General features: G+C 42.5%; 1 protein-coding gene across 2 annotated transcripts in view; it reads right to left on the minus strand.

Moving 5' to 3' along the window:
- DPY19L3 (dpy-19 like C-mannosyltransferase 3) overlaps positions 1 to 9,485 on the minus strand; it is a 193,283-nt gene extending 183,798 nt beyond the window's left edge. For both annotated transcript variants that reach the window (XM_053701707.1, XM_053701698.1), the window contains exon 1: positions 9,164 to 9,485. The gene's annotated coding sequence lies outside the window, so the exon portion shown is untranslated. The remainder of the gene's footprint in view (positions 1 to 9,163) is intronic.
- Between the last annotated feature and the right edge of the window lie 316 nt (positions 9,486 to 9,801).

Genomic DNA, 9,801 nt, shown 5'->3' on the forward strand with positions numbered 1-9,801 from the left:
GAATGGGGAGCAGGTGTGTTAAATTTGGTGCTATCGCTCTCACACTCTCTCATACTGGTCACTGGAAGTTTAACATAGCACCTCATGGCAAAGGTGTCATGTGACTCGTTAGTGTTACAAGGTCTCAGGTGTGAATGGGGAGCAGGTGTGTTAAATTTGGTGCTATCGCTCTCACACTCTCTCATACTGGTCACTGGAAGTTTAACATAGCACCTCATGGCAAAGAACTCTCTGAGGATCTAAAAAAAAGAATTGTTGCTCTACATAAAGATGGCCTCTAGGCTATAAGAAGATTGCCAAGACCCTGAAACTGAGCTGCAGCACGATTGGTAAGAACATACAGCGGTTTTAACAGGACAGGTTCCACTCAGAACAGGCCTCGCCATGGTAGACCAAAGAAGTTGAGTGCACATGCTCAGCGTCATATCCAGAGGTTGTCTTTGGGAAATAGACGTATGAGTGCTGCCAGCATTGCTGCAGAGTTTGAAGGGGTTGGGGGTCAGCCTGTCAGTGCTCAGACCATACGCTGCCCACTGCATTTAAATTGGTCTGCATGGCTGTCCTCCCAGAAGGAAGCCTCTTCTAAAGATGATGCACAAGAAAGCCCGCAAACAGTTTGCTGAAGACAAGCAGACTAATGACATGGATTACTGGAACAATGTCCTGTGGTCCGATGAGACCAAGATAAATTTATTTCTTTCAGATGGTGTCAAGCGTGTGTGGCAGCAACTGGGGAGCTACAGTTCATTGAGAGAACCTTGAATGCCAACATGTACTGTGACATACGGAAGCAGAGTATGATCCCCTCACTTCAGAGACTGGGCTGCAGGGCAGTATTCCAACATGATAACGACCCCAAACACACCTCCAAGATGACCACTACCTTGGTAATGGACTGGCCAAGCATGTCTCCAGACCTAAACCCTATTGAGCAGCTGTGGGGCATCCTCAAATGGAAGGTTGGGAAGCGCAAGGTCTCTAACATCCACCAACTCCGTGATGTCATCATGGAGGAGTGGAAGAGGACTCCAGTGGCAACCTGTGAAGCTCTGGTGAACTCCATGCCCAAGAGGGTTAAGGCACTGCTGGAAAATAATGGTGGCCACACAAAATTTTGAGACTTTGGGCCCAATTTGTACATTTCCACTTAGGGGTGTACTCACTTTTGTTGCCAACGGTTTAGACATGGCTGTGTGTTGAGCTATTTTGAGGGGGCAGCAAATTTACACTGTTATACAGGCTGTACATTCACTACTTTACATTGTAGCAAAGTGTAATTTCTTCAGTGTTGTCACATGAAAAGTTATAATAAAATATTTACAAAAATGTGAGGTGTATACTCACTTTTGTGAGTTTTGTGAGATACTGTATATATATACATATATATATATATATATTTATTATATATATACACACACACCACGGAACCCCCTTCCTCAGAATTCCCCGGAAACGTCACGCTAGTAAACTTTTTGTTTGATTCAAACCCAGTGAGTGCAATTTTTTGCATCCTGGTTGCTGATTGAAACCAGTTAGGTGAGAGTGCTTTTCTTTAGATATATATATATATATATATATATATATATATATATATATATATATATATATATATATATATATAAAAATAAATAAATAGAACATATTCCGTTATGTTAAGAACATTAGAATATGAAATATTCATATTTTCCTGTTGGGTTAGCGTAATTGCAAAAATGCTATAGTATTTGTGCGATAGTTGGGTGTTAGTTTTTCCCCCCACTTATTTTCTTCATTGACTTCTATGGGGGAAATACGCAAACGCGCACGCGATATTCTGATTTTTGTGCTAGGTGGGATACCTAGCACAAAAAAAAAAAAAGTAATACGAGCACAACCCAACTTAACTCTAGTGGTGTTTTTGCGATCGCAAAAACGCAATATATCACGCCACTTGTAATCTACCCCTTAGTGTTTTAATGAAATGTAATATAAAAATATATTTTAAAAATATATTTAAATTTTATTTTTTTAAACTATTCAATAAGAAACACCCTAGGTCTTCAAGCAAGTGCTCTATGTTTCAGTGCAGGATTGTATTTCTGTATGGAGGAGCTAATCATACATGAGAAATAAAGCCTATAGTACTCTCCAAGTAACGAGGGGGACTGCCACTGACCCAATCAAAAATAGTAGTCTCGCCCTTGGGGCGGGGGGGGGGGGGAGTTAAATACATACAGTTGCAAGGTCCTATTGATAAAATTACATGGTCTAATGTTTTAGAGCATGCCATTTGTTTACTATAATATGGTCCATTTATGTGTATGTTTAGAAAACATATACGTACATACATGGGACGTGACATCAGATCTGTAAAGTAGCTTTGCCTTGTAATGGTGATTTTGTATTTAGCAAGTACAGAAAAGCATTTTGCACTCAGTAATTTTGTGTAAATATTGCTTCTAAAATTATGATCACCTAAAAAATATTTTTGTTAAACTATTCAAAAGAGTGAAGCCTTTCATAAAAAGGTTTACTTTTAGTGAAGGGATTGAATTTGTTTAAAAATATATATATTCTATAATAAAAAATACATGTTTTTCCCATTCTTTTTAGGCTTATTGCATCATTTACTAACCAAAAAACAGAATTTATGTTTACCTGATAAATTACTTTCTCCAACGGTGTGTCCGGTCCACGGCGTCATCCTTACTTGTGGGATATTCTCTTCCCCAACAGGAAATGGCAAAGAGCCCAGCAAAGCTGGTCACATGATCCCTCCTAGGCTCCGCCTACCCCAGTCATTCGACCGACGTTAAGGAGGAATATTTGCATAGGAGAAACCATATGGTACCGTGGTGACTGTAGTTAAAGAAAATAAATTATCAGACCTGATTAAAAAAACCAGGGCGGGCCGTGGACCGGACACACCTTTGGAGAATGTAATTTATCAGGTAAACATAAATTCTGTTTTCTCCAACATAGGTGTGTCCGGTCCACGGCGTCATCCTTACTTGTGGGAACCAATACCAAAGCTTTAGGACACGGATGAAGGGAGGGAGCAAATCAGGTCACCTAAATGGAAGGCACCACGGTTTGCAAAACCTTTCTCCCAAAAATAGCCTCAGAAGAAGCAAAAGTATCAAACTTGTAAAATTTGGTAAAAGTGTGCAGTGAAGACCAAGTCGCTGCCCTACATATCTGATCAACAGAAGCCTCGTTCTTGAAGGCCCATGTGGAAGCCACAGCCCTAGTGGAATGAGCTGTGATTCTTTCGGGAGGCTGCCGTCCGGCAGTCTCGTAAGCCAATCTGATGATGCTTTTAATCCAAAAAGAGAGAGAGGTAGAAGTTGCTTTTTGACCTCTCCTTTTACCGGAATAAACAACAAACAAGGAAGATGTTTGTCTAAAATCCTTTGTAGCTTCTAAATAGAATTTTAGAGCGCGAACAACATCCAAATTGTGCAACAAACGTTCCTTCTTTGAAACTGGTTTCGGACACAGAGAAGGTACGATAATCTCCTGGTTAATGTTTTTGTTAGAAACAACTTTTGGAAGAAAACCAGGTTTAGTACGTAAAACCACCTTATCTGCATGGAACACCAGATAAGGAGGAGAACACTGCAGAGCAGATAATTCTGAAACTCTTCTAGCAGAAGAAATTGCAACTAAAAACAAAACTTTCCAAGATAATAACTTAATATCAACGGAATGTAAGGGTTCAAACGGAACCCCCTGAAGAACTGAAAGAACTAAATTGAGACTCCAAGGAGGAGTCAAAGGTTTGTAAACAGGCTTAATTCTAACCAGAGCCTGAACAAAGGCTTGAACATCTGGCACAGCTGCCAGCTTTTTGTGAAGTAACACAGACAAGGCAGAAATCTGTCCCTTCAGGGAACTTGCAGATAATCCTTTTTCCAATCCTTCTTGAAGGAAGGATAGAATCTTAGGAATCTTAACCTTGTCCCAAGGGAATCCTTTAGATTCACACCAACAGATATATTTTTTCCAAATTTTGTGGTAAATCTTTCTAGTTACAGGCTTTCTGGCCTGAACAAGAGTATCGATAACAGAATCTGAGAACCCTCGCTTCGATAAGATCAAGCGTTCAATCTCCAAGCAGTCAGCTGGAGTGAAACCAGGTTCGGATGTTCGAACGGACCCTGAACAAGAAGGTCTCGTCTCAAAGGTAGCTTCCAAGGTGGAGCCGATGACATATTCACCAGATCTGCATACCAAGTCCTGCGTGGCCACGCAGGAGCTATCAAGATCACCGACGCCCTCTCCTGATTGATCCTGGCTACCAGCCTGGGGATGAGAGGAAACGGCGGGAACACATAAGCTAGTTTGAAGGTCCAAGGTGCTACTAGTGCATCCACTAGAGCCGCCTTGGGATCCCTGGATCTGGACCCGTAGCAAGGAACTTTGAAGTTCTGACGAGAGGCCATCAGATCCATGTCTGGAATGCCCCACAGCTGAGTGACTTGGGCAAAGATTTCCGGATGGAGTTCCCACTCCCCCGGATGCAATGTCTGACGACTCAGAAAATCCGCTTCCCAATTTTCCACTCCTGGGATGTGGATAGCGGACAGGTGGCAGGAGTGAGACTCCGCCCATAGAATGATTTTGGTCACTTCTTCCATCGCTAGGGAACTCCTTGTTCCCCCCTGATGGTTGATGTACGCAACAGTTGTCATGTTGTCTGATTGAAACCGTATGAACTTGGCCCTCGCTAGCTGAGGCCAAGCCTTGAGAGCATTGAATATCGCTCTCAGTTCCAGAATATTTATCGGTAGAAGAGATTCTTCCCGAGACCAAAGACCCTGAGCTTTCAGGGATCCCCAGACCGCGCCCCAGCCCATCAGACTGGCGTCGGTCGTGACAATGACCCACTCTGGTCTGCGGAATGTCATCCCTTGTGACAGGTTGTCCAGGGACAGCCACCAACGGAGTGAGTCTCTGGTCCTCTGATTTACTTGTATCTTCGGAGACAAGTCTGTATAATCCCCATTCCACTGACTGAGCATGCACAGTTGTAATGGTCTTAGATGAATGCGCGCAAAAGGAACTATGTCCATTGCCGCTACCATCAACCCGATCACTTCCATGCACTGAGCTATGGAAGGAAGAGGAACGGAATGAAGTATCCGACAAGAGTCTAGAAGCTTTGTTTTTCTGGCCTCTGTCAGAAATATCCTCATTTCTAAGGAGTCTATTATTGTTCCCAAGAAGGGAACCCTTGTTGACGGAGATAGAGAACTCTTTTCCACGTTCACTTTCCATCCGTGAGATCTGAGAAAGGCCAGGACTATGTCCGTGTGAGCCTTTGCTTGAGGAAGGGACGACGCTTGAATCAGAATGTCGTCCAAATAAGGTACTACAGCAATGCCCCTTGGTCTTAGCACAGCTAGAAGGGACCCTAGTACCTTTGTGAAAATCCTTGGAGCAGTGGCTAATCCGAAAGGAAGCGCCACGAACTGGTAATGCTTGTCCAGGAATGCGAACCTTAGGAACCGATGATGTTCCTTGTGGATAGGAATATGTAGATACGCATCCTTTAAATCCACCGTGGTCATGAATTGACCTTCCTGGATGGAAGGAAGAATAGTTCGAATGGTTTCCATCTTGAACGATGGAACCTTGAGAAACTTGTTTAAGATCTTGAGATCTAAGATTGGTCTGAACGTTCCCTCTTTTTTGGGAACTATGAACAGATTGGAGTAGAACCCCATCCCTTGTTCTCTTAATGGAACAGGATGAATCACTCCCATTTTTAACAGGTCTTCTACACAATGTAAGAATGCCTGTCTTTTTATGTGGTCTGAAGACAACTGAGACCTGTGGAACCTCCCCCTTGGGGGAAGCCCCTTGAATTCCAGAAGATAACCTTGGGAGACTATTTCTAGCGCCCAAGGATCCAGAACATCTCTTGCCCAAGCCTGAGCGAAGAGAGAGAGTCTGCCCCCCACCAGATCCGGTCCCGGATCGGGGGCCAACATTTCATGCTGTCTTGGTAGCAGTGGCAGGTTTCTTGGCCTGCTTTCCCTTGTTCCAGCCTTGCATTGGTCTCCAAGCTGGCTTGGCTTGAGAAGTATTACCCTCTTGCTTAGAGGACGTAGCACTTTGGGCTGGTCCGTTTCTACGAAAGGGACGAAAATTAGGTTTATTTTTTGCCTTGAAAGGCCGATCCTGAGGAAGGGCGTGGCCCTTACCCCCAGTGATATCAGAGATAATCTCTTTCAAGTCAGGGCCAAACAGCGTTTTCCCCTTGAAAGGAATGTTAAGTAGCTTGTTCTTGGAAGACGCATCAGCCGACCAAGATTTCAACCAAAGCGCTCTGCGCGCCACAATAGCAAACCCAGAATTCTTAGCCGCTAACCTAGCCAATTGCAAAGTGGCGTCTAGGGTAAAAGAATTAGCCAATTTGAGAGCATTGATTCTGTCCATAATCTCCTCATAAGGAGGAGAATCACTATCGACCGCCTTTATCAGCTCATCGAACCAGAAACATGCGGCTGTAGCGACAGGGACAACGCATGAAATTGGTTGTAGAAGGTAACCCTGCTGAACAAACATCTTTTTAAGCAAACCTTCTAATTTTTTATCCATAGGATCTTTGAAAGCACAACTATCCTCTATGGGTATAGTGGTGCGTTTGTTTAAAGTGGAAACCGCTCCCTCGACCTTGGGGACTGTCTGCCATAAGTCCTTTCTGGGGTCGACCATAGGAAACAATTTTTTAAATATGGGGGGAGGGACGAAAGGAATACCGGGCCTTTCCCATTCTTTATTAACAATGTCCGCCACCCGCTTGGGTATAGGAAAAGCTTCTGGGAGCCCCGGCACCTCTAGGAACTTGTCCATTTTACATAGTTTCTCTGGGATGACCAACTTGTCACAATCATCCAGAGTGGATAATACCTCCTTAAGCAGAATGCGGAGATGTTCCAACTTAAATTTAAATGTAATCACATCAGGTTCAGCATGTTGAGAAATGTTCCCTGAATCAGTAATTTCTCCCTCAGACAAAACCTCCCTGGCCCCATCAGACTGGGTTAGGGGCCCTTCAGAAACATTATTATCAGCGTCGTCATGCTCTTCAGTATCTAAAACAGAGCAGTCGCGCTTACGCTGATAAGTGTTCATTTTGGCTAAAATGTTTTTGACAGAATTATCCATTACAGCCGTTAATTGTTGCATAGTAAGGAGTATTGGCGCGCTAGATGTACTAGGGGCCTCCTGAGTGGGCAAGACTCGTGTAGACGAAGGAGGGAATGATGCAGTACCATGCTTACTCCCCTCACTTGAGGAATCATCTTGGGCATCATTGTCATTGTCACATAAATCACATTTATTTAAATGAATAGGAATTCTGGCTTCCCCACATTCAGAACACAGTCTATCTGGTAGTTCAGACATGTTAAACAGGCATAAACTTGATAACAAAGTACAAAAAACGTTTTAAAATAAAACCGTTACTGTCACTTTAAATTTTAAACTGAACACACTTTATTACTGCAATTGCGAAAAAACATGAAGGAATTGTTCAAAATTCACCAAATTTTCACCACAGTGTCTTAAAGCCTTAAAAGTATTGCACACCAAATTTGGAAGCTTTAACCCTTAAAATAACGGAACCGGAGCCGTTTTGAACTTTAACCCCTTTACAGTCCCTGGTATCTGCTTTGCTGAGACCCAACCAAGCCCAAAGGGGAATACGATACCAAATGACGCCTTCAGAAAGTCTTTTCTAAGTATCAGAGCTCCTCTCACATGCGACTGCATGCCATGCCTCTCAAAAACAAGTGCGCAACACCGGCGCGAAAATGAGGCTCTGCCTATGCTTTGGGAAAGCCCCTAAAGAATAAGGTGTCTAAAACAGTGCCTGCCGATATTATTATATCAAAATACCCAAATAAAATGATTCCTCAAGGCTAAATATGTGTTAATAATGAATCGATTTAGCCCAGAAAAAGTCTACAGTCTTAATAAGCCCTTGTGAAGCCCTTATTTACGATCGTAATAAACATGGCTTACCGGATCCCATAGGGAAAATGACAGCTTCCAGCATTACATCGTCTTGTTAGAATGTGTCATACCTCAAGCAGCAAGAGACTGCTCACTGTTCCCCCAACTGAAGTTAATTGCTCTCAACAGTCCTGTGTGGAACAGCCATGGATTTTAGTGACGGTTGCTAAAATCATTTTCCTCATACAAACAGAAATCTTCATCTCTTTTCTGTTTCTGAGTAAATAGTACATACCAGCACTATTTCAAAATAACAAACTCTTGATTGAATAATAAAAACTACAGTTAAACACTAAAAAACTCTAAGCCATCTCCGTGGAGATGTTGCCTGTACAACGGCAAAGAGAATGACTGGGGTAGGCGGAGCCTAGGAGGGATCATGTGACCAGCTTTGCTGGGCTCTTTGCCATTTCCTGTTGGGGAAGAGAATATCCCACAAGTAAGGATGACGCCGTGGACCGGACACACCTATGTTGGAGAAATACAGTTTAAAAGGCATCATTTTACAGCTGAATTGGTGCTTAAAAATAATATGTAGTCAAAATAAATCTAAACATCAAAATGATAAAAATCTCTTTATTCTACAGAAACCAAACAAATTCTCAAACTCCTGGCACTGAAGGGGTCAATGAAAGCATAAAGGGACATGGAAGTCAACAGCATGCAGGGGGTTTACTACAAAAGTCTTTGCAAAGTGTATGCATCAACTATAACTAAGAACAATGCCTGAAAGTTCAACTCTAGAAGCAGCAACAGGTGGATCAGCCAATCAGCAGTTGCATCAGGAAATTATGTTTTGCCTAGCCTAATGCCTGAGGTTACCTAAATGTTTCTTATATTTCTCCAGGTATCAAACATGATTATACACGTTATGGCTACCTAACAAATAGATACTCATAGATTAATATTTGCTCACACACACACACATTATATATATATATATATATTTATTATTTTTCTCTCCCATATCTATGCACACATATACAACCACGCATATCAGTCTTTTGGGTTTGCTGATAAACTAAACATTGTTCTGAAGGTTTCGTTTGAAGTCTTCATTCCATTTGATAACAGTCTAATAAAATACACAAACCAAAATACACGCATCACTGATTAGGTTTCACCATCGTACAATCTCAACATTACACGCATCCAATACCTCTGTTCTCCTGTAGCTACGGCCTATTCATCCACGGATTTGGTAGAATCCAGCCCACGTACAATGTGAGCTGAGAAATGATGTTGGCTGTTGCCCTGGAAACGAAGCTAGGCCTCATCCGCCTGCTCTCCCAGTTATGATTTGCTTCAGCCTTCAGAGTCAGACCTCTGCTGTTCCGGTATCTGTATAGGCTAAATCTCCTATAAGCTGACACGGTCCAGCTGTGTGACACCAAATGTTTTGCGTTTTCACACGGTCATGTCCATAAATGACACGGTGTACTGAGGACCAGTGAAAACAGCTGCACACTCTGTCTCCTCACTGTGAGTAGCAGCTTCCTCTAACATGCCCGTGTCTCCTCCTCCCTTCCTATTATCTTTGTAATGTAACATGACACTCTGCAGCCTCTTTTCTCCCCGTAGTCCCGTACGATGTCAGTATTCTTTTTTCCCCAGTGCTCCATACAAGCTACCGTGCATAATCTGTGTACCCAGTAATCACTCCTGAATATTCTTATTTGCAGATGCAATTGTCAGTGTGGTATGATAGACATATTGTGCTATATATAATACAAGTGATTTGTTTCACTATATGTTTCTTAGAGTAGAGTAGTACAAAAGACTGATTAGCACTTGAAT

The sequence above is a fragment of the Bombina bombina genome, chromosome 1 (genome assembly GCF_027579735.1).
Source record: "Bombina bombina isolate aBomBom1 chromosome 1, aBomBom1.pri, whole genome shotgun sequence".
Lineage (NCBI taxonomy): Eukaryota > Metazoa > Chordata > Amphibia > Anura > Bombinatoridae > Bombina > Bombina bombina.